Genomic DNA, 25,947 nt, shown 5'->3' with positions numbered 1-25,947 from the left:
CAGGCCACGCGCAGCCCCCGGACCACCCCACTAGAAGCCGATAAACCGCTGCATGGGATAGGATCGCGCCCGCACGCTGCAGATGGAGGACGGGGGGCACCATGGAGTCCCTCTCCTCCCTGAATCCCGTCCCCCCCCCCCCCCCTCGCGCACCAATTCGAAAAGCGTGGCAATACGGGAGGGCGGTTGCCTGGGTCGTATCTTAACCTTGCAGGAGAGGAGAGGGACGCTACACCATCTGTGGCAAGCCAGGAGCAAGAGGCCGCACCTCCCTCCTGGCTGCCGGTTTTATGCCTAATACCCCTTCCCCGGCTGCTCTTGCGACCAATCCGGTTCGGGGAGGCTGAGCCCCCCGGTCATCTGCTGTGCCCCCCGGTCATCTGCTGTGCCACCCATTCAGGCTAGGCCAGCTTCATAATTAGATCTAAAAAACATAAACTGACATATTTTCTCACGGGAGAACACAAAGGAAGGGATCACACAACCTGTGTGTATATAAAGTGTGTGTATGGGACCCTCATGCTTTAGCCCATGGTATCGAGGTCTATATGCCGAGTGTTGTAATGTGATAAAGTGATATAATCTAAAAGTAATACATCGAAAAGTATATGTAAATATTAAAATAAAATATAATATAAAATAAAAATCCAATAGTGTTAGTATTATAGAGAGAATTCCCATTTTATAGTGATTTGTGTTAAATGTGTTCAATAGTGATAGGAAGGTGTAGGAGTGAGTGAACTTTAAATGGGTCCACCTCTAATAGTCAAAACGGGTCCGGTGAGTGTTATCCCACTCACTGTATCCCTGGATCCCCACAACCCTAAAATGCCAACTCTATAGACTAGTATATGTGACATATACTTTAAAGAAATCATGTCTACAAACATATATATAGTATAATATAATAGGGACCTCTTTACTATTAAGGTATAGGTAGAGTAATAACTCCCTAGAGTGTTATATCAATATCTTAGAGGAATGAGTTATACATATACCCTTCATTCAATCCATTGGGGCTTAGAGTCCCTAGGGTGTAAATCCATCTACATTCTCTCTGCATCAACAGCCTGTCCTAATCTCCCTTCCTTGGTACCCGTGGAACATGTTCAATCCCACAAAAATGTAGGCATCCAGCCTTGCCATCATGTTTGTTAATAACATGTCTTTATACAGGAGTATCAATGCGGTTTCTCACAGAACCAAAGGGTTCAAGTATCCTTACTTTCAATGGTCTGTGCGTCTTACCGACGTATTGTTTGCCGCATTTACATGATATAAGATATATTACTCCTGTAGTCAAACAGTTAATATATTCCTTTATAGGGTAAATTCTTGTTTTGTTCAAGTCAGTGAAATGTTTTGTGACTGAGGTATAAGCACAGGCCTTACATCTACAACAAGGGTAAGACCCCCGAGGTATGCGGTCTTCCAGCCAGGTTTTTACACGTGGCTTCTGATAGTGACTATGAACAAGCCTGTCCTTCAAATTCTTCGCCCTCCTACATGTCATTGTAGGAGTTGATCTAAGAACCTGTTTAAAGTCATCGCCTTGCATCAATAGATGCCAGTGTCTCTTAAAAATGTTTTTTTTATGGCTGACCACTGATTGTTGAATGTCCCAATGAATCTAATGGTGTTGTCACCATTAGTAAGTTGTCTTTGGCCCTTGGTCAACAGTATATGTCTTGGAGTAGCTGCTGCTCTTTGGTAAGCCCTCTTTAAAAGACCCCTACTGTATCCCTGGTCCAGGAATCTATTAGTCATATCCCTTGACTGTTTCATAAATTCACTAGTAGTAGAACAGTTTCTCCGCAGTTGAAGGAATTGACCCGTAGGAATGTTGAAAATGGTATGTGTAGGATGGTGACTATCCGCTCTAAGCAGGCTGTTTGTTGCAGTCTGTTTCCTAAAGATAGACATATTTAGTCTCCCATCAAGGCCTTTTGTAATTGTCAAATCAAGGAAATGTAAAGATTCTTTATTAACCTCATGGGTTAGTTTGAGATTATGTTCATTGAGGTTCAAGATTTTTATGACTTCACTCAAGAGTTGTTCTGAACCCTTCTATAAAATTGCGGTCTTGACCCCCCCCCTTAAATCAGGCCCGTACCGCCATACCCTTGCTCGCTGCCTCCCTGAACCCTTCTGCCATAACTCGGCTGCCCTTTTATTGGGTGTCTTTCCCGCCAAGGCACCATTGTCTCTACCGAAATTGTCGTTCACGCCATCCTGCTTTCCTGTTCCCTTAAACCCCTTACTGTCCTTCTTGTAACATTTTGTCTTGGGGTGCTGGCACCCGAACCCTGGCGCAGGTGTGTTGGAAATGACAGTTGAGGAATCTGCATTTTGACTCATTAAATCCCCAGCATATGCCCGACTGTTTACCAACTGCGCGCCCCCTTCCTGCCGGCCGCGCGAACCATTCCGAACCCTCCTGTGGATTGTTACTGAACATGTCACCCTGAGAGCCTGCCCCACGAGAGAATGAACCTCCTCCCCCCGAAATGTGTTCTAAATATAAGTCAACATCCTTACGGTCCCACGTAACCACTCTCCTGCGTACTTTGCCTGAATTCTACGTCGTATGTCCACCATCCCAATCCCCCGTATTTTTGGAACGCCTTCCTGATTATGTCCTGGTATTTGAACAACGTGGAGCATAATTGCAGCTCCTTTTCGCCCGCCACGCCCGCCAATATCCCAAACGCCTGCACCTAGTTACTGAAAGTGCGTGGGTACAACCGTCTCTCTATATCGTTCTTCTTGGCCTCCCCTTTCTTCTCGGATTTCGCTACCGCGTCATTGTACCCGGGAAGCAACGTCAGTAACTCAACATAGTCCCTCGCCCAAATTCTTTCCTTCACCTCGTTTGACAGATGCGCGCCCAGTGATCGGGTGACCGCTGTGTACGAATCCCCATATCCCGCATCCCCCACCCTCTTTGACCCTGATGCCGCTACTGGCACCACGATCACCGTCCCGTCCGCTGCTCCTCCTACTGCGCTAGCTGCTGCCGTTACTCCCATTCCCTGCTGCTGCAACCTGAGTAACTGCTGGTCCTGCGCTGCTCACGCCCCCCACTAGCGCCTTCCTCCCCCACTGAAGCCTGCTCCTGTGTAATCCTTGCTGACGTGCTTCCTGCTCCGGGGTCCCCCCTGCTGCTGTTCCTCCTTGTGCCTCGCTTGTCTTGCCTATGCCTGCCGCAAGTAACGCCGCCTGAACGCCCTTTTCCATTACGCTGATCAATCTCGCCTTGGCATTGCCCGCCGCCCCCGCTACCAAACTGTCCGGTATCGGGGAATCGCTAATGCCTGGCAAGGCAGCCCCCCCTAAATGCGTAGTTCTCTTACGCTTACCCTTTGGTGTCCCGGTCCCCACCGGCGATGTGAACCACCTGTCGGGACCAACCTCGAAGTCCTTGCCCCTCCGAGTTTTATTTCCAGGCTCGATGGGGCGCCCCGTCTGCTTACGAGCCGTGGACAACATACCAGCACCAAAAAGCGAGGTCGACCGTGTCCCGACCACTCCCGCCTTTCCTATAAGAGAAAACAAGATTGAAAACCCTCCCCCACAGGATTCATCATTTTCTAATCGTAGGTCAGCCATCCTGGGCTCCAACCCCCCTGCCCCCGCACGTGCCCGCTGTTGGCCCCACGTGCTTTGCTCATCCACCTTGGGCGCCCTTCGCTCCTCCCATGACTCGTCTGTCGTTCAGCTCGCGGCCAGACCCACACCACTATCACCGCGCGCGGCGGTGGGATCTTCCGTCCGTGTTGGACCTCATACCCGTGCTCATACTTGCACATATATATCTATATACATAAATATACACACACATTTTTTGTAGACCAATCACCGTTTGCTTCCCCTCCAGGCAGCGTCCACCTCCCCACAGCCTCTCCCGTGACCAGGCTGTGGCCTTCCCCAGTCGACACTGACGTACCCTTCTGCAACCTGACCGGATGTCGCGCTCCGCCGATAGGACCGCCTTCGTCGCTTGATGACGGCCATGCCTCGGCACACGTAGCCTCCGAACCCGTTTGAGCGCTCTCCCGGCTGCTCGACACTCCATGGTTGCTCCCGGATCCCTGCGTCAGTGCCCACAATTGCTGGTGCAACCACCCTTCGTCGTGGTCCTGTGCTTCCGCCAAGAGCTGCATTGTACTGGCCTGTAATGACATCCCCGATAGCGCTGTGCTTTGCCTATGCGCTGGCCTTACTGTGCGACTGCTGTAATAACAAAATTACATGTTACCCCTATATATCAACTTTTTTATTATTTCTTTGGAAAATATATCTGGGAGCAATGAGCTATGTATAGGGCCGAACCCCATCCTGACTCCTTGCTTGAGTGCATGGAGACATCCGAGTCACCCCTGGATTTAACCCCCCTTACCCGGCCATCCTAACCCACGGCCAGTCGGAGCCACTCCACCGTGCCCGAAAGCAACCCCTGACCAATCCCCTAATAGGATCCCTGCCTCCAGCATCCCGCCTGTCCTGGTAATACCCTCCCAAGATATAGTCCCCCCAACTAAGGCAGAGCGTGTGTAACCCCGTATCTGTATATCCCACCTTGCCTACGCCCCTCCCTATGCATGCCCGCCCCATATACATACCTCTATCCGTATATACCGCCCTGTCCAAGCCTATATATGCGCAACCCGTGCCCCTTATATCTGCATATACCCACCTATACATACACTCATGTACCCATACCAACCTCCTACATAACCATATCTATATGCACATACATACCCGCCCACATATACATATCTATATATACACGCAACTTATACATATATATGCCCCTATATCCCACACCTATATATCCGTGCACATAAGCGTACCCAGTCACCTCTACGCAATACATACATACTTACCTACCTATATACACCGATAACCCTAATTATATACTCGCCTACGCACATATACACAAATTAAACATGGGGTGCAGGAAAGCAGACCCTTATGCATGTCCTTAAACTCCCCCTGGCATGTCTCGTCCGCCAGTGTCCTGTTCCCCTGCCCATTCTCCCCCCTGGTGCTTGCCCTATCATCAGGAGCGGCGCCACGCGGGAGACCCGCGCACCCGCGCCGGGTGATTCTCTCGGCTACCCGCTCTGCCTCCTTCCTCGCCAATGGTGTGGGGGTGAGAAGTGGCCCGCCTCCCGTGCTTGCCCACTGCCTCCCTAGGTGGGGGCACAGGTGGTCCCCATAATGGTGCCCTGGATCTGATGATATATTTGGTTGTCAAATAGGAAGTCGTTTTTGGGAAAAACAAAATCTAATAATTGGACAACAAACTGATTATGTAAATCTGCCTTATTGTCTCGAGATTTAAGAAAATGCTGAATAGACTTCATACCATATACATGAGGTATGCTGGTATATAGCCCTTCTACGTCTAACCCCACTAAAAGAGTTTTGGTTGTAACTATTACATCGTCAAGTTTCAGTAAAACATCCATTATGTCACAAAGGAAAGACGGAAGTGAACTTACAAAAGGACGAAGGATAGTGTCCACATATATACTTGCATTTGAAGTCAGGTTGTTAATTCCTGACACTATCGGTCTGCCAGGTGGCGGTATCCTCCCTTTATGCACCTTAGGCAGATGATAGAATGTGGCAATTTGGGGGTTGTTAATCATAATAAAGTCAAATTCTTTTTGACTGATCACCTTATTCATTAATCCTTCATTCAGAATGTTCAATAGTTCTTTTTTATACAATTGGGTTGGGTCAGACAGTAGGATTTGATAGCATTTCTTATCACTCAAAAGACGTTTACTTTTCTTGACATAGGCCTCTCTATTTAATACCACAACACTTCCGCCTTTATCTGACGACTTAATGATAATCTCGGGGTCTTGTTCTAAGTCTTTGAGGGCAATAAGCTCATGATGGGTCAAATTAGTATTCGCATAGGATCTTGGATGTTTTTGAATATCCGCTGTAACCATTTTTGAAAAAGTGTCCACATTTGAACTCATTTCAAAAGGAGGTGTAAATTTTGATTTGTCTCTTAAATTTGTAAAGGGGCCCTCAACAGGTCCTCTCTCATTCTCCTCTAGGAAACTGTCTAATGTTTTAAGACATTCAAAGTCTATCTGATCAAATTCTTCAAAAGGTGTATCACGATAATTATTTTGTTGTTGTCTATGGAAGAATTTATATAATAGTAACTGTCTAGAGAAGACATTTACATCCTTGATACATTCAAAGATGTCTAGTTTGTGTGTCGGTGATAAAGATAGACCTTTAGATAGTAACTCAATGTGGTGAGTGTTAAGGACTTTATTGGAGAGGGTTATTACTTGGTTGTTTCTGTCTGGTCTTTTTGGATCCCCGTGGTCTCGTTTGACCCAGACTTTCCGATTCCTTAGAAAGCCCTCCCTTCCCCCGCCTGGTCTTCCTCTTCCTAGGTGCTCTGAGGGATAGCTAGGTGCCTATAAAAAAGGAAAGGTATTACCAGAGGGGGATGCGAGGGGTACTCTGCTTTCTGCATCTTGTTCCCAATCAGTGGATGACTCACGATTGTTTAGTTCTACTTTTCCTCTCTTATTCTTGTTCCTATAACGAAAGACATTTCCCTCTTTGAAGTCTATTTTATCACGGATGAACTTTTTTTTGTTTTCATACCCCTGAAGAAGTCTATGTATTAGACAAAACGCGTAGGGTTAATAGCAGGAGATATACTCTAGACAGTTACATGTTCCCTGTTTGATCCTTTATTTTAATATATTCTCTAAAGTCAACTTGGTTCCGTTCATCATTATCCGAGGCTTCCCCTATCTGTTCCTGCCTCGACACCGCACACCGGAAGCATTGTAGTGATTCCTTTACCAGGGAGAGGTGAGGGAGGTGCAGGGTAGGTGTGATGTCATTGAATCCAGGTGCTGCATTGAATCCAGGTGTTTGCGGTAGCACACAGTTATACTTGTGCAGGAGGATAGTGCTGTTCTATGGAGAGACATGAGACTGGTGAGAGCTGTGATCTAAAGGGATATTACTGAGAGAGAAGCAAGCAAACGAATACATGTGAGTGGGTCTGCTACCTTCCGTGAATCGGAGGATACCGGAGGTCGACACATAGAGCACTGCCATTTCATCTGAGTGCCAACGACCGAGAGATTTCCTGGGGACACCCGAGGCAATGGCGCAGCCCCCCTCCATGGATCGAGGAGAACCAGAGGTCGGTATGTAGAGCACTGCAACACCAGCTGCGTGCCAACGACTGAGAGGGTTCCTGTCAACACTTGAATCATCTGCTTCACCCGGTAAATATGTTCCATTAGGCATTTCCCTGTCTCGTATTTTAGGGGCTTGTCCATTGATCTATCACTGAAATTGGTAGACTATTTCTTACCTAACGGATTACGCCCCATATGATGGACAGGGTAACACAAGTTTCTTTTATGTGAGGAGACAGTCACACTACTTGTCGAGTGACAATTATTTCCAGTATAATATCCGGAATACTGGACTCAGTATTGAGAATTTGCTGTGGGACATTTTTTCATTTAAAGCAGGCCTGCACAACACGCGAGCCGCATGTGGCCCGCTGGCCCTCACTGTGCGGCCCGCGGTGGCGGCTGCTATCCCACCCCTCCTCCCGAGCCCCCTTTCCCTGTCCCCGCGAGCCGAGCCCGCTCTCCAACCCCCCCGAGCCGAGACCGCTCTCCCCTTCCTCCCGCGAGCCGAGCCCGCTCTCCCCTTCCTCCCGCGAGCCAAGCCCGCTCTCCCCTTCCTCCCGCGAACCTAGCCCGCTCTCCAACCCCCCACGAGCCGAGACCGCTCTCCCCTTCCTCCCGCGAGCCGAGCCCGCTCTCCCCTTCCTCCCGCGAACCTAGCCCGCTTTCCCCTTCCTCCCGCGAGCCGAGCTCGCTTTCCCCTTCCTCCCGCGAGCTGAGCCCGCTTTCCCCTTCCTCCCGCGAGCTGAGCCCGCTCTCCCCTTCCTCCCGCGAGCTGAGCCCGCTTTCTCCTTCCTCCCGCGAGCCGAGCCCGCTTTCCCCTTCCTCCCGCGAGACGAGCCCCCTCTCCCCTTCCGACTAGAGATAAAAAAAACGCCGCCTGACGACGAGAGAGAAAAAAACCTGCAGTCCGACGAGAGAAAATAAAACACCGCCTGACAGGAGAAAAAAAAAATGCAGCCGACGAGAAAAAAAAAATCGCTACCTGACAATGAGAAAAAAAACGCGGTCTCACAACGGGAGAAAAAAAAGCCGCCTGACGACGAGAGAGAAAAAACCGCCTCCTGACGACGAGAGTTAAAAAAAACGCCGCCGTCTGACGTGAGAAAATAAAATGCCGCCTGACGACGAGAGAAAAAAAACACCGCCTGATGATAAGAGAAAAAAATGCCACCTGACACCGAGAAAAAAAAACGCTGCCTGACAAGAGAAAAAAAAACGCCGCCTTATGACGCGAGAAAAAAAAACACCAGCTGACGACGAGAGAAAATAAAACGCCGCCTGACGACAAGAGAAAAAAATGCCGCCTGACGACAAGAGAAAAAAATGCCGCCTGACGACGAAATTAAAAAAAGCCGCCTGACGACAAGAGAAAAAAATACGCCGCCTGACAACAAGAGAAAAAACACCGCAGCCGACGAGAAAAAAAAAACGACGCCTGACGACGAGAGAGACAAAAATGCCGCTTGAGGACGAGTGGAAAAAAAAATCGCTGCCTGACAATGAGAAAAAAAAACATTGCCTGACAACGAGAGGAAAAAAAACACCGCCTGACAACGAGAGGAAAAAAAACACCGTCTGACAACGAGAGGAAAAAAAACACCGCCTGACAACGAGAGGAAAAAACGCCGCCTGACGACAAATAAAAAAAAAGCCGCCTGACGAGAGAAAAAAACGCCGCCTGACGACGAGAGATTAAAAAAACGCCGCCTGACGACGAGAGATAAAAAAAAAACGCTGCCTCACAATAGAAGAAAAAAACACCGTCTGACGACGAGAAAAAAACGCCGCCTGACAACGAGAGATTAAAAAAAACGTCGCCTGACAACGAGAGAAAAAAACGCCTCCTGACGACGAGAGATAAAAAAAATGCCGCCGCCTGACGTGAGAAAAAAAAACACCGGCTGACGACGAGAGAAAATAAAACGCCGCCTGACGACAAGAGAAAAAAAAACGCCGCTGGACGATGAGAGAGAAAAAAAACCGCCGTCTGACAACGAGAAAAATAACGCAGACGACGAGAAAAAAAACGCCGCCTGACGACGTGAGAAAAAACGCCGCCTGACAATAGAAGAAAAAAAACCGCCGTCTAACGACGAGAAAAAAACGCCGTCTGACGAGAGAAAAAAAACCGCCGTCAGACGACGAGAAAAAAAGCTGCCTGACGAGAGAAAAAAACGCTGCCTGACGAGAGAAAACAAAACGCCGCCTGACAATGGGAGAAAAAAACGCCGCCTGACGACGAAATAAAAAAAAAACGCCACCTGACGTCGAGAGAAGAAAACGCCGCCTGACGACGAGAGATTAAAAAACCGCCGCCTGACGACGAGAGGAAAAAAAAACTGCTTGAGGACGAGTGGAAAAAACGCCGCCTGACAACGAGAGAAAAAAACGCCTCCTGACGACAAGAGAAAAAAAACCGCAACATGACGCCGAAAGAAAAAAAAACGCAGCCTGACAACGATTAAAAATACACCGCCTGACGCCGAATGAAAAAAAACGCTGCCGGTCGACGAGAGAAAAAAAAACCACCGCCTGACGACGAGAGAAAAAAAAAATCGCGCCTGACAATGAGAAAAAAAACGCCGTCTCACGACGAGAAAAAAAAACCATCTGACAACGAGAGGAAAAAAACGCCTCCTGACGACAAGAGAAAAAAAACCGCAACATGACGACGAGAGAAAAAAAAACGCAGCCTGACAACGAGAAAAAAAACGCCGCCTGACGCCGAAAGAAAAAAAAACGCCGCCTGACGACGAGAGAGAAAAAAATGCGGCTTGAGGACGAGTGGGAAAAAAAACGCCGCCTGACGCCGAGAGACAAAAAACGCCGCCTAACAACGAGAGAAAAAAAAACGCTGCCTGACGACGAGAGAGAAAAAAAACGTCTGACAACGAGAGGAAAAAAACGCCGCCTGACGACGAGAGAGAAAAAAATGCGGCTTGAGGACGAGTGGAAAAAAACCGCTGCCTGACGACGAGAGATTAAAAAAAGCGCCGCCTAACAACGAGAGAAAAAAACGCCTCCTGACGACGAGAGATAAAAAAAACGCCGCCGTCTGACGTGAGAAAATAAAATGCCGCCTGACGACGAGAGAAAAAAATCACCACCTGATGATAAGAGAAAAAAAGGCCACCTGATGACGAGAGAAAATAAAACGCCGCTGGACGATGAGAGAGAAAAAAAACCGCCGTCTGACAACGAGAAAAAAAACCGCAGCCGACGAGAAAAAAAAATGCCGCCTGACGACGAGAGAAAAAACGCCGCCTGACAATAGAAGAAAAAAAAACGCCGTCTGACGACGAGAAAAAAACGCTGCCTGACGAGAGAAAAAAAACGCCGTCTGACGACAAGAAAAAAACGCCGCCTGACGACGAGAGATTAAAAAAAAATGCCGCCTGACAATAGAAGAAAAAAAACACCGTCTGCCGACGAGAAAAAAACGCCGCCTGACAACGAGAGATTAAAGAAAAACGCCGCCTGACAACGAGAAAAAAACACCTCCTGACGACAAGAGAAAAAAAACACAACATGACGACGCAAGAAAAAAAAACGCAGCCTGACAACGAGAAAAAAAAACGCTGCCTGACGACGAGAGAAAAAAAAAACGCCACCTGACAACGAGAGAAAAAAAACGCCATCTGACGACGAAATAAAAAAAAACGACGCCTGACAATGAGAAAAAAAACGCTGTCTCACTCCGAGAAAAAAACAAACCGTCTGACAACTTCAGGAAAAAAAACGCCGCCTGACGACGAAATAAAAAAAACGCCGCCTGACAACTAGAGAAAAAAAACGCTGCCTGACAACTAGAGAAAAAAAACGCTGCCTGACAACTAGAGAAAAAAAACGCTGCCTGACGACGAAAAAAAAAACGCTGCCTGACGACGAAAAAAAAAACGCTGCCTGACGAGAGAGAAAAAACGCAACATGACGATGAGAGAAAAAAAACGCCGCCTGACGAGAGAAAAAAAAACGCCGCCTGACAACGAGAGAAAAAAAACGCAGCCTGACGACGAAATAAAAAAAAACGCCGCCTGACAACGAAAGGAAAAAAAACGCTGCCTGACGACGAGAAAAAAACGCTGACGACAAGAGAAAAAAAAACGCCGCCTGATGATGAGAGAAAAAAAAACACCGGCTGACGACGAGAGAAAATAAAACGCCGCCTGACGCCGAGAGAAAAAAAAAGTCTCATGACAATGAGAAAAACAACGCTGTCTCACGACGAGAAAAAAAAAACCCGTCTGACGACGAGAGGAAAAAAACACCGCCTGACAACGAGAGATTTAAAAAAACGCCGTCTGACGACGAGAGATCAAAAAAACCCGCCGCCCGACGAGAGAAAAAAAACGCCATCTGATGAGAGAAAAAAAACGCAGTCTGACGCCGAGAAAAAAACACTGTCTGACGAGAGAGAAAAAAAACGCCGACTGACGACGAGAGAAAAATACGCCGCCTGACGACGAGAGAAAAAAATCCACAGCCGACGAGAAAAAAAAACGCCACCTGACGTCGAGAGAGAAAAAAATGCCGCTTCACAATGAGAGGGAAAAAAACGCCGCCTGACGCTGAGAGAAAAAAAAACGCCGCCTGTCAACGTGAGAAAAAAACGCCTCCTGACAAGAGAAAACAAAACGCAACATGACGAGAGAAAAAAAAACGCAGCCTGACAACGAGAAAAGAAACGCCGCCTAAAGCCGATAGAAAAAAAACCGCTGCCTGACGACAAGTGAAAAAAAAACACCGACTGACAACGAGAAAAAAAAAAAAATCGCCGCCTGACAATGAGAAAAAAAACACCGTCTCACGGCGAGAAAAAAAAAACGTATGAAGAGAGGAAAAAAAACGCCGCCTGACAATGAGAGATTAAAAAAACGCCACCTGACGACAAGAGAAAAAAACGCCGCCTGACGAGAGAAAAAAACGCCGTCTGATGACGTGAAACAAACGCTGCCTGACGAGAGAAAAAAAAACGCTGCCTGACGAGAGAAAAAAAAACGCCGCCTGACGAGAGAGAAAAAAACGCCGCTTGACGACAAGAGGAAAAAAACCCACCTGACGACGAGAGATTAAAAAAAATGCAGCCTGACAAGAGAAAAAAAACGCTGTCTCACTCCGAGAAAAAAACAAACCGTCTGACAACTTCAGGAAAAAAAACGCCGCCTGACAACGAGAGAAAAAAAACGCCGCCTGACGACGAAATAAAAAAAACGCTGCCTGACGAGAGAGAAAAAACGCAACATGACGCCGAGAGAAAAAAAACCACCGTCTGACAACGAGAGGAAAAAAAACGCCGCCTGACAACGAGAGAAAAAAACGCCGCCTGACGACAAATAAAAAAAAAGCCGCCTGACGAGAGAAAAAAACGCCGCCTGACAACGAGAGATTAAAAAAAACGCCGCCTGACAACGAGAGAAAAAAACGCCGCCTGATGACGAGATTAAAAAAAACGCCTCCTGACGACGAGAGATAAAAAAAACGCCGCTGTCTGACGTGAGAAAATAAAATGCCGCCTGACGACGAGAGAAAAAAAACGCTGCCTGACGACGAAATAAAAAAAACGCTGCCTGACGAGAGAGAAAAAACGCAACATGACGCCGAGAGAAAAAAAACCACCGTCTGACAACGAGAGGAAAAAAAACGCCGCCTGACAACGAGAGAAAAAAACGCCGCCTGACGACAAATAAAAAAAAAGCCGCCTGACGAGAGAAAAAAACGCCGCCTGACAACGAGAGATTAAAAAAAACGCCGCCTGACAACGAGAGAAAAAAACGCCGCCTGATGACGAGATTAAAAAAAACGCCTCCTGACGACGAGAGATAAAAAAAACGCCGCTGTCTGACGTGAGAAAAAAAAACGCCGTCTGACGACGAGAGAAAAAAACGCTGCCTGACGAGAGAAAAAAAACGCCGTCTGACGACAAGAAAAAAACGCCGCCTGACGACGAGAGATTAAAAAAAAATGCCGCCTGACAATAGAAGAAAAAAAACACCGTCTGCCGACGAGAAAAAAACGCCGCCTGACAACGAGAGATTAAAGAAAAACGCCGCCTGACAACGAGAGATTTAAAAAAACGCCGTCTGACGACGAGAGATCAAAAAAACCCGCCGCCCGACGAGAGAAAAAAACGCCGCCTGATGACGAGATTAAAAAAAACGCCGCCTGACAACGAGAGAAAAAAACGCCGCCTGATGACGAGATTAAAAAAAACGCCTCCTGACGACGAGAGATAAAAAAAACGCCGCTGTCTGACGTGAGAAAATAAAATGCCGCCTGACGACGAGAGAAAAAAAACGCTGCCTGACACCGAGAAAAAAAAACGCTGCCTGATGACAAGAGAAAAAAAAACGCCGCCTGATGATGAGAGAAAAAAAAACACCGGCTGACGACGAGAGAAAATAAAACGCCGCCTGACGCCGAGAGAAAAAAAAAGTCTCATGACAATGAGAAAAACAACGCTGTCTCACGACGAGAAAAAAAAAACCCGTCTGACGACGAGAGGAAAAAAACACCGCCTGACAACGAGAGATTTAAAAAAACGCCGTCTGACGACGAGAGATCAAAAAAACCCGCCGCCCGACGAGAGAAAAAAAACGCCATCTGATGAGAGAAAAAAAACGCAGTCTGACGCCGAGAAAAAAACACTGTCTGACGAGAGAGAAAAAAAACGCCGACTGACGACGAGAGAAAAATACGCCGCCTGACGACGAGAGAAAAAAATCCACAGCCGACGAGAAAAAAAAACGCCACCTGACGTCGAGAGAGAAAAAAATGCCGCTTCACAATGAGAGGGAAAAAAACGCCGCCTGACGCTGAGAGAAAAAAAAACGCCGCCTGTCAACGTGAGAAAAAAACGCCTCCTGACAAGAGAAAACAAAACGCAACATGACGAGAGAAAAAAAAACGCAGCCTGACAACGAGAAAAGAAACGCCGCCTAAAGCCGATAGAAAAAAAACCGCTGCCTGACGACAAGTGAAAAAAAAACACCGACTGACAACGAGAAAAAAAAAAAAATCGCCGCCTGACAATGAGAAAAAAAACACCGTCTCACGGCGAGAAAAAAAAAACGTATGAAGAGAGGAAAAAAAACGCCGCCTGACAATGAGAGATTAAAAAAACGCCACCTGACGACAAGAGAAAAAAACGCCGCCTGACGAGAGAAAAAAACGCCGTCTGATGACGTGAAACAAACGCTGCCTGACGAGAGAAAAAAAAACGCTGCCTGACGAGAGAAAAAAAAACGCCGCCTGACGAGAGAGAAAAAAACGCCGCTTGACGACAAGAGGAAAAAAACCCACCTGACGACGAGAGATTAAAAAAAATGCAGCCTGACAAGAGAAAAAAAACGCTGTCTCACTCCGAGAAAAAAACAAACCGTCTGACAACTTCAGGAAAAAAAACGCCGCCTGACAACGAGAGAAAAAAAACGCCGCCTGACGACGAAATAAAAAAAACGCTGCCTGACGAGAGAGAAAAAACGCAACATGACGCCGAGAGAAAAAAAACCACCGTCTGACAACGAGAGGAAAAAAAACGCCGCCTGACAACGAGAGAAAAAAACGCCGCCTGACGACAAATAAAAAAAAAGCCGCCTGACGAGAGAAAAAAACGCCGCCTGACAACGAGAGATTAAAAAAAACGCCGCCTGACAACGAGAGAAAAAAACGCCGCCTGATGACGAGATTAAAAAAAACGCCTCCTGACGACGAGAGATAAAAAAAACGCCGCTGTCTGACGTGAGAAAATAAAATGCCGCCTGACGACGAGAGAAAAAAAACGCTGCCTGACGACGAAATAAAAAAAACGCTGCCTGACGAGAGAGAAAAAACGCAACATGACGCCGAGAGAAAAAAAACCACCGTCTGACAACGAGAGGAAAAAAAACGCCGCCTGACAACGAGAGAAAAAAACGCCGCCTGACGACAAATAAAAAAAAAGCCGCCTGACGAGAGAAAAAAACGCCGCCTGACAACGAGAGATTAAAAAAAACGCCGCCTGACAACGAGAGAAAAAAACGCCGCCTGATGACGAGATTAAAAAAAACGCCTCCTGACGACGAGAGATAAAAAAAACGCCGCTGTCTGACGTGAGAAAAAAAAACGCCGTCTGACGACGAGAGAAAAAAACGCTGCCTGACGAGAGAAAAAAAACGCCGTCTGACGACAAGAAAAAAACGCCGCCTGACGACGAGAGATTAAAAAAAAATGCCGCCTGACAATAGAAGAAAAAAAACACCGTCTGCCGACGAGAAAAAAACGCCGCCTGACAACGAGAGATTAAAGAAAAACGCCGCCTGACAACGAGAAAAAAACACCTCCTGACGACAAGAGAAAAAAAACACAACATGACGACGCAAGAAAAAAAAACGCAGCCTGACAACGAGAAAAAAAAACGCTGCCTGACGACGAGAGAAAAAAAAAACGCCACCTGACAACGAGAGAAAAAAAACGCCATCTGACGACGAAATAAAAAAAAACGACGCCTGACAATGAGAAAAAAAACGCTGTCTCACTCCGAGAAAAAAACAAACCGTCTGACAACTTCAGGAAAAAAAACGCCGCCTGACGACGAAATAAAAAAAACGCCGCCTGACAACTAGAGAAAAAAAACGCTGCCTGACAACTAGAGAAAAAAAACGCTGCCTGACAACTAGAGAAAAAAAACGCTGCCTGACGACGAAAAAAAAAACGCTGCCTGACGACGAAAAAAAAAACGCTGCCTGACGAGAGAGAAAAAACGCAACATGACGATGAGAGAAAAAAAACGCCGCCTGACGAGAGAAAAAAAAACGCCGCCTGACAACGAGAGAAAAAAAACGCAGCCTGACGACGAAATAAAAAAAAACGCCGCCTGACAACGAAAGGAAAAAAAACGCTGCCTGACGACGAGAAAAAAACGCTGACGACAAGAGAAAAAAAAACGCCGCCTGATGATGAGAGAAAAAAAAACACCGGCTGACGACGAGAGAAAATAAAACGCCGCCTGACGCCGAGAGAAAAAAAAAGTCTCATGACAATGAGAAAAACAACGCTGTCTCACGACGAGAAAAAAAAAACCCGTCTGACGACGAGAGGAAAAAAACACCGCCTGACAACGAGAGATTTAAAAAAACGCCGTCTGACGACGAGAGATCAAAAAAACCCGCCGCCCGACGAGAGAAAAAAACGCCGCCTGATGACGAGATTAAAAAAAACGCCGCCTGACAACGAGAGAAAAAAACGCCGCCTGATGACGAGATTAAAAAAAACGCCTCCTGACGACGAGAGATAAAAAAAACGCCGCTGTCTGACGTGAGAAAATAAAATGCCGCCTGACGACGAGAGAAAAAAAACGCTGCCTGACACCGAGAAAAAAAAACGCTGCCTGATGACAAGAGAAAAAAAAACGCCGCCTGATGATGAGAGAAAAAAAAACACCGGCTGACGACGAGAGAAAATAAAACGCCGCCTGACGCCGAGAGAAAAAAAAAGTCTCATGACAATGAGAAAAACAACGCTGTCTCACGACGAGAAAAAAAAAACCCGTCTGACGACGAGAGGAAAAAAACACCGCCTGACAACGAGAGATTTAAAAAAACGCCGTCTGACGACGAGAGATCAAAAAAACCCGCCGCCCGACGAGAGAAAAAAAACGCCATCTGATGAGAGAAAAAAAACGCAGTCTGACGCCGAGAAAAAAACACTGTCTGACGAGAGAGAAAAAAAACGCCGACTGACGACGAGAGAAAAATACGCCGCCTGACGACGAGAGAAAAAAATCCACAGCCGACGAGAAAAAAAAACGCCACCTGACGTCGAGAGAGAAAAAAATGCCGCTTCACAATGAGAGGGAAAAAAACGCCGCCTGACGCTGAGAGAAAAAAAAACGCCGCCTGTCAACGTGAGAAAAAAACGCCTCCTGACAAGAGAAAACAAAACGCAACATGACGAGAGAAAAAAAAACGCAGCCTGACAACGAGAAAAGAAACGCCGCCTAAAGCCGATAGAAAAAAAACCGCTGCCTGACGACAAGTGAAAAAAAAACACCGACTGACAACGAGAAAAAAAAAAAAATCGCCGCCTGACAATGAGAAAAAAAACACCGTCTCACGGCGAGAAAAAAAAAACGTATGAAGAGAGGAAAAAAAACGCCGCCTGACAATGAGAGATTAAAAAAACGCCACCTGACGACAAGAGAAAAAAACGCCGCCTGACGAGAGAAAAAAACGCCGTCTGATGACGTGAAACAAACGCTGCCTGACGAGAGAAAAAAAAACGCTGCCTGACGAGAGAAAAAAAAACGCCGCCTGACGAGAGAGAAAAAAACGCCGCTTGACGACAAGAGGAAAAAAACCCACCTGACGACGAGAGATTAAAAAAAATGCAGCCTGACAAGAGAAAAAAAACGCTGTCTCACTCCGAGAAAAAAACAAACCGTCTGACAACTTCAGGAAAAAAAACGCCGCCTGACAACGAGAGAAAAAAAACGCCGCCTGACGACGAAATAAAAAAAACGCTGCCTGACGAGAGAGAAAAAACGCAACATGACGCCGAGAGAAAAAAAACCACCGTCTGACAACGAGAGGAAAAAAAACGCCGCCTGACAACGAGAGAAAAAAACGCCGCCTGACGACAAATAAAAAAAAAGCCGCCTGACGAGAGAAAAAAACGCCGCCTGACAACGAGAGATTAAAAAAAACGCCGCCTGACAACGAGAGAAAAAAACGCCGCCTGATGACGAGATTAAAAAAAACGCCTCCTGACGACGAGAGATAAAAAAAACGCCGCTGTCTGACGTGAGAAAATAAAATGCCGCCTGACGACGAGAGAAAAAAAACGCTGCCTGACACCGAGAAAAAAAAACGCTGCCTGATGACAAGAGAAAAAAAAACGCCGCCTGATGATGAGAGAAAAAAAAACACCGGCTGACGACGAGAGAAAATAAAACGCCGCCTGACGCCGAGAGAAAAAAAAAGTCTCATGACAATGAGAAAAACAACGCTGTCTCACGACGAGAAAAAAAAAACCCGTCTAACGACGAGAGGAAAAAAACACCGCCTGACGCCGAGAGATTTAAAAAAACGCCGTCTGACGACGAGAGATTTAAATAAACGCCGTCTGACGACGAGAGATCAAAAAAACCCGCCGCCCGACGAGAGAAAAAAAACGCCATCTGATGAGAGAAAAAAAACGCAGTCTGACGCCGAGAAAAAAACACTGTCTGACGAGAGAGAAAAAAAACGCCGACTGACGACGAGAGAAAAATACGCCGCCTGACGACGAGAGAAAAAAATCCACAGCCGACGAGAAAAAAAAACGCCACCTGACGTCGAGAGAGAAAAAAATGCCGCTTCACAATGAGAGGGAAAAAAACGCCGCCTGACGCTGAGAGAAAAAAAAACGCCGCCTGTCAACGTGAGAAAAAAACGCCTCCTGACAAGAGAAAACAAAACGCAACATGACGAGAGAAAAAAAAACGCAGCCTGACAACGAGAAAAGAAACGCCGCCTAAAGCCGATAGAAAAAAAACCGCTGCCTGACGACAAGTGAAAAAAAAACACCGACTGACAACGAGAAAAAAAAAAAAATCGCCGCCTGACAATGAGAAAAAAAACACCGTCTCACGGCGAGAAAAAAAAAACGTATGAAGAGAGGAAAAAAAACGCCGCCTGACAATGAGAGATTAAAAAAACGCCACCTGACGACAAGAGAAAAAAACGCCGCCTGACGAGAGAAAAAAACGCCGTCTGATGACGTGAAACAAACGCTGCCTGACGAGAGAAAAAAAAACGCTGCCTGACGAGAGAAAAAAAAACGCCGCCTGACGAGAGAGAAAAAAACGCCGCTTGACGACAAGAGGAAAAAAACCCACCTGACGACGAGAGATTAAAAAAAATGCAGCCTGACAAGAGAAAAAAAACGCTGTCTCACTCCGAGAAAAAAACAAACCGTCTGACAACTTCAGGAAAAAAAACGCCGCCTGACAACGAGAGAAAAAAAACGCCGCCTGACGACGAAATAAAAAAAACGCCGCCTGACAACTAGAGAAAAAAAACGCTGCCTGACAACTAGAGAAAAAAAACGCTGCCTGACAACTAGAGAAAAAAAACGCTGCCTGACGACGAAAAAAAAAACGCCGCCTGACGAGAGAGAAAAAACGCAACATGACGATGAGAGAAAAAAAACGCCGCCTGACGAGAGAAAAAAAAACGCCGCCTGACGACGAGAGAAAAAAAACTCCGCCTGACGCTGAGAGAAAAAAAAACGCCGCCTGTCAACGTGAGAAAAAAACGCCTCCTGACAAGAGAAAACAAAACGCAACATGACGAGAGAAAAAAAAACGCAGCCTGACAACGAGAAAAGAAACGCCGCCTAAAGCCGATAGAAAAAAAACCGCTGCCTGACGACAAGTGAAAAAAAAACACCGACTGACAACGAGAAAAAAAAAAATCGCCGCCTGACAATGAGAAAAAAAACACCGTCTCACGGCGAGAAAAAAAAAACGTATGAAGAGAGGAAAAAAAACGCCGCCTGACAATGAGAGATTAAAAAAACGCCACCTGACGACAAGAGAAAAAAACGCCGCCTGACGAGAGAAAAAAACGCCGTCTGATGACGTGAAACAAACGCTGCCTGACGAGAGAAAAAAAAACGCTGCCTGACGAGAGAAAAAAAAACGCCGCCTGACGAGAGAGAAAAAAACGCCGCTTGACGACAAGAGGAAAAAAACCCACCTGACGACGAGAGATTAAAAAAAATGCAGCCTGACAAGAGAAAAAAAACGCTGTCTCACTCCGAGAAAAAAACAAACCGTCTGACAACTTCAGGAAAAAAAACGCCGCCTGACAACGAGAGAAAAAAAACGCCGCCTGACGACGAAATAAAAAAAACGCCGCCTGACAACTAGAGAAAAAAAACGCTGCCTGACAACTAGAGAAAAAAAACGCTGCCTGACAACTAGAGAAAAAAAACGCTGCCTGACGACGAAAAAAAAAACGCCGCCTGACGAGAGAGAAAAAACGCAACATGACGATGAGAGAAAAAAAACGCCGCCTGACGAGAGAAAAAAAAACGCCGCCTGACGACGAGAGAAAAAAAACTCCGCCTGACGACGAAATAAAAAAAATTGCCGCCTGACAACGAGAGAAAAAAATCGCAGCCTGACGACGAAATAAAAAAAAACGCCGCCTGACAACGAAAGGAAAAAAAACGCTGCCTGACGACGAGAAAAAAACGCTGCCGACGAGAGAAAAAAAACGCAACATGACGATGAGAGAAAAAAAACGCCGCCCTGACAACCAGAGGAAACAAAACGCTGCCTAACGAGAGAAAAAAAACGCCGACCGACGACGAAATAAAAAAAAAAACGCCGCCTGACAACGAGAGAAAAAAAGCCGCCTGACAACGAGATTAAAAAAAGCCGCCTGACAACGAGATTAAAAAAACGCCGCCTGACAACGAGAGATTAAAAAAACGCCGCATGACGATGAGAGATAAAAAAAAATGCCGCCTGACAATAGAAGAAAAAAACCGCCATTTGACGCCGAGAAAAAAACGCCGTCTGACAACGAGAAAAAAACGCTGCCTGACGAGAGAAAAAAAACGCTGCCTGACGAGAGAAAAAAAACGCTGCCTGACGAGAGAAAAAAACGCTGCCTGACGAGAGAAAAAAAACGCAACATGACGACGAAAGAAAAAAAACGTCGCCTGACAACGAGAAAAAAAAAACGCCGCCTGACAACGAAATAAAAAAAAATGCCGCCTGACAACGAAATAAAAAAAACCGCCGCCTGACGACGAGAGAAAAAAACGGCGCCTGACGACGAGAGATTAAAAAAAACGCCGCCTGACGACAAGAAAAAGACGCTGCCTGACAAGAGAAAAAAAACGCCGCCTGACGACCTGAGAAAAAAACGCCGCCTGACGCCGAAAGAAAAAAAAACGCTGCCTGACGACGAGAAAAAAACGCTGCCTGACGAGAGAAAAAAAACGCAACATGACGCCGAGAGAAAAAAAACCACCGTCTGACAACGAGAGGAAAAAAAACGCCGCCTGACAACGAGAGAAAAAAACGCCGCCTGACGACGAAATAAAAAAAAAGCCGCCCGACGAGAGAAAAAAACGCCGCCTGACAACGAGAGGAAAAAAAACGCCGCCTGACAACGAGAGAAAAAAACGCCGCCTGACGACGAAATAAAAAAAAAGCCGCCCGACGAGAGAAAAAAACGCCGCCTGATGACGAGAGATTAAAAAAAACGCCGCCTGACAACGAGAGAAAAAAACGCCTCCTGACGACGAGAGATAAAAAAAACGCCGCTGTCTGACGTGAGAAAATAAAATGCCGATAATTGCTGACAATAGAAGGAAAAAAACACCGTCTGACGACGGCAAAAAAACGCCGCCTGACAACGAGAGATTAAAAAAAACGCCGCCTGACAACGAGAGAAAAAAACGCCTCCTGACGACGAGAGATAAAAAAAACGCCGCTGTCTGACGTGAGAAAATAAAATGCCGCCTGACGACGAGAGAAAAAAAACGCTGCCTGACACCGAGAAAAAAAAACGCTGCCTGATGACAAGAGAAAAAAAAACACCGGCTGACGACGAGAGAAAATAAAACGCCGCCTGACGCCGAGAGGAAAAAAACACCGCCTGACGCCGAGAGAAAAAAAAAGTCTCATGACAATGAGAAAAACAACGCTGTCTCACGACGAGAAAAAAAAAACCCGTTTGACGACGAGAGGAAAAAAACACCGCCTGACAACGAGAGATTTAAATAAACGCCGTCTGACGACGAGAGATCAAAAAAACCCGCCGCCCGACGAGAGAAAAAAACGCCGCCTGATGACGAGATTAAAAAAAACGCCGCCTGACAACGAGAGAAAAATACGCCGCCTGACGACGAGAGAAAAAAATCCACAGCCGACGAGAAAAAAAAACGCCACCTGACGTCGAGAGAGAAAAAAATGCCGCTTCACAATGAGAGGGAAAAAAACGCCGCCTGACGCTGAGAGAAAAAAAAACGCCGCCTGTCAACGTGAGAAAAAAACGCCTCCTGACAAGAGAAAACAAAACGCAACATGACGAGAGAAAAAAAAACGCTGCCTGACGACAAGTGAAAAAAAAACACCGACTGACAACGAGAAAAAAAAAAAAATCGCCGCCTGACAATGAGAAAAAAAACACCGTCTCACGGCGAGAAAAAAAAAACGTATGAAGAGAGGAAAAAAAACGCCGCCTGACAATGAGAGATTAAAAAAACGCCACCTGACGACAAGAGAAAAAAACGCCGCCTGACGAGAGAAAAAAACGCCGTCTGATGACGTGAAACAAACGCTGCCTGACGAGAGAAAAAAAAACGCTGTCTCACTCCGAGAAAAAAACAAACCGTCTGACAACTTCAGGAAAAAAAACGCCGCCTGACAACGAGAGAAAAAAAACGCCGCCTGACGACGAAATAAAAAAAACGCCGCCTGACAACTAGAGAAAAAAAACGCTGCCTGACAACTAGAGAAAAAAACGCTGCCTGACAACTAGAGAAAAAAAAACGCTGCCTGACGACGAAAAAAAAAACGCTGCCTGACGAGAGAGAAAAAACGCAACATGACGATGAGAGAAAAAAACGCCGCCTGACGAGAGAAAAAAAAACGCAACATGACGACGAAAGAAAAAAAACGTCGCCTGACAACGAGAAAAAAAAAACGCCGCCTGACAACGAAATAAAAAAAACCGCCGCCTGACGACGAGAGAAAAAAACGGCGCCTGACGACGAGAGATTAAAAAAAACGCCGCCTGACGACGAGAAAAAGACGCTGCCTGACAAGAGAAAAAAAACGCCGCCTGACGACCTGAGAAAAAAACGCCGCCTGACGCCGAAAGAAAAAAAAACGCTGCCTGACGACGAGAAAAAAACGCTGCCTGACGAGAGAAAAAAAACGCAACATGACGCCGAGAGAAAAAAAACCACCGTCTGACAACGAGAGGAAAAAAAACGCCGCCTGACAACGAGAGGAAAAAAAACGCCGCCTGACAACGAGAGAAAAAAACGCCGCCTGACGACGAAATAAAAAAAAACCCGCCCGACGAGAGAAAAAAACGCCGCCTGATGACGAGAGATTAAAAAAAACGCCGCCTGACAACGAGAGAAAAAAACGCCTCCTGACGACGAGAGATAAAAAAAACGCCGCTGTCTGACGTGAGAAAATAAAATGCCGCCTGACGACGAGAGAAAAAAAACGCTGCCTGACACCGAGAAAAAAAAACGCTGCCTGACGACAAGAGAAAAAAAAACGCCGCCTGATGATGAGAGAAAAAAAAACGCTGCCTGACGCCGAGAGAAAAAAAAAGTCTCATGACAATGAGAAAAACAACGCTGTCTCACGACGAGAAAAAAAAAACCCGTCTGACGACGAGAGGAAAAAAACACCGCCTGACGCCGAGAGATTTAAATAAACGCCGTCTGACGACGAGAGATCAAAAAAACCCGCCGCCCGACGAGAGAAAAAAAACGCCATCTGATGAGAGAAAAAAAACGCAGTCTGACGCCGAGAAAAAAACACTGACTGACGACGAGAGAAAAAAAACTCCGCCTGACGACGAAATAAAAAAAATTGCCGCCTGACAACGAGAGAAAAAAATCGCAGCCTGACGACGAAATAAAAAAAAACGCCGCCTGACAACGAAAGGAAAAAAAACGCTGCCTGACGACGAGAAAAAAACGCTGCCGACGAGAGAAAAAAAACGCAACATGACGATGAGAGAAAAAAAACGCCGCCCTGACAACCAGAGGAAACAAAACGCTGCCTAACGAGAGAAAAAAAACGCCGACCGACGACGAAATAAAAAAAAAACGCCGCCTGACAACGAGAGAAAAAAAGCCGCCTGACAACGAGATTAAAAAAACGCCGCCTGACAACGAGAGATTAAAAAAACGCCGCATGACGATGAGAGATAAAAAAAAATGCCGCCTGACAATAGAAGAAAAAAAACGCCATTTGACGCCGAGAAAAAAACGCCGTCTGACAACGAGAAAAAAACGCTGCCTGACGAGAGAAAAAAAACGCTGCCTGACGAGAGAAAAAAAACGCAACATGACGACGAAAGAAAAAAAACGTCGCCTGACAACGAGAAAAAAAAAACGCCGCCTGACAACGAAATAAAAAAAACCGCCGCCTGACGACGAGAGAAAAAAACGGCGCCTGACGACGAGAGATTAAAAAAAACGCCGCCTGACGACGAGAAAAAGACGCTGCCTGACAAGAGAAAAAAAACGCCGCCTGACGACCTGAGAAAAAAACGCCGCCTGACGCCGAAAGAAAAAAAACCGCTGCCTGACGCCGAGAAAAAAACGCCGCCTGACGACCTGAGAAAAAAACGCCGCCTGACGCCGAAAGAAAAAAAACCGCTGCCTGACGCCGAGAAAAAAACGCTGCCTGACGAGAGAAAAAAAACGCAACATGACGCCGAGAGAAAAAAAACCACCGTCTGACAACGAGAGGAAAAAAAACGCCGCCTGACAACGAGAGGAAAAAAAACGCCGCCTGACAACGAGAGAAAAAAACGCCGCCTGACGACGAAATAAAAAAAAACCCGCCCGACGAGAGAAAAAAACGCCGCCTGATGACGAGAGATTAAAAAAAACGCCGCCTGACAACGAGAGAAAAAAACGCCTCCTGACGACGAGAGATAAAAAAAACGCCGCTGTCTGACGTGAGAAAATAAAATGACGATAATTGCTGACAATAGAAGGAAAAAAACACCGTCTGACGACGGCAAAAAAACGCCGCCTGACAACGAGAGATTAAAAAAAACGCCTCCTGACGACGAGAGATAAAAAAAACGCCGCTGTCTGACGTGAGAAAATAAAATGCCGCCTGACGACGAGAGAAAAAAAACGCTGCCTGACACCGAGAAAAAAAAACGCTGCCTGACGACAAGAGAAAAAAAAACGCCGCCTGATGATGAGAGAAAAAAAAACGCTGCCTGACGACGAGAGAAAATAAAACGCCGCCTGACGCCGAGAGAAAAAAAAAGTCTCATGACAATGAGAAAAACAACGCTGTCTCACGACGAGAAAAAAAAAACCCGTCTAACGACGAGAGGAAAAAAACACCGCCTGACGCCGAGAGATTTAAAAAAACGCCGTCTGACGACGAGAGATCAAAAAAACCCGCCGCCCGACGAGAGAAAAAAAACGCCATCTGATGAGAGAAAAAAAACGCAGTCTGACGACGAGAAAAAAAAATCCACAGCCGACGAGAAAAAAAAACGCCACCTGACGTCGAGAGAGAAAAAAATGCCGCTTCACAATGAGAGGGAAAAAAACGCCGCCTGACGCTGAGAGAAAAAAAAACGCCGCCTGTCAACGTGAGAAAAAAACGCCTCCTGACAAGAGAAAACAAAACGCAACATGACGAGAGAAAAAAAAACGCAGCCTGACAACGAGAAAAGAAACGCCGCCTAAAGCCGATAGAAAAAAAACCGCTGCCTGACGACAAGTAAAAAAAAAACACCGACTGACAACGAGAAAAAAAAAAAATCGCCGCCTGACAATGAGAAAAAAAACACCGTCTCACGGCGAGAAAAAAAAAACGTATGAAGAGAGGAAAAAAAACGCCGCCTGACAATGAGAGATTAAAAAAACGCCACCTGACGACAAGAGAAAAAAACGCCGCCTGACGAGAGAAAAAAACGCCGTCTGATGACGTGAAACAAACGCTGCCTGACGAGAGAAAAAAAAACGCTGCCTGACGAGAGAAAAAAAAACG

At 46.4% G+C, this 25,947-nt stretch overlaps 1 long non-coding RNA gene across 5 annotated transcripts in view; it reads left to right on the top strand.

The window, feature by feature from the left end:
• LOC142485399 (uncharacterized) overlaps positions 1-25,947 on the top strand; it is an 87,271-nt gene that overhangs the window by 54,141 nt on the left and 7,183 nt on the right. Inside the window, exon 1 of one of the 5 annotated variants that reach the window (XR_012798454.1) lies at positions 2,499-25,947. This exon is cut by the window's right edge and continues 661 nt beyond it. The exons of 3 other annotated variants lie outside the window; for them this stretch is intronic. This is a non-coding gene — a long non-coding RNA (uncharacterized LOC142485399). Of the gene's footprint in view, positions 1-2,498 lie in introns of those variants that run through there. One more of the 5 variants, XR_012798453.1, reaches the window with a different exon arrangement.

Source organism: Ascaphus truei, unplaced genomic scaffold (genome assembly GCF_040206685.1).
Source record: "Ascaphus truei isolate aAscTru1 unplaced genomic scaffold, aAscTru1.hap1 HAP1_SCAFFOLD_588, whole genome shotgun sequence".
In the NCBI taxonomy this organism is placed as follows: domain Eukaryota; kingdom Metazoa; phylum Chordata; class Amphibia; order Anura; family Ascaphidae; genus Ascaphus; species Ascaphus truei.
The sequence above is the reverse complement of the archived record's forward strand: the minus strand, read 5'-3'. Positions and strand labels throughout refer to the sequence as shown.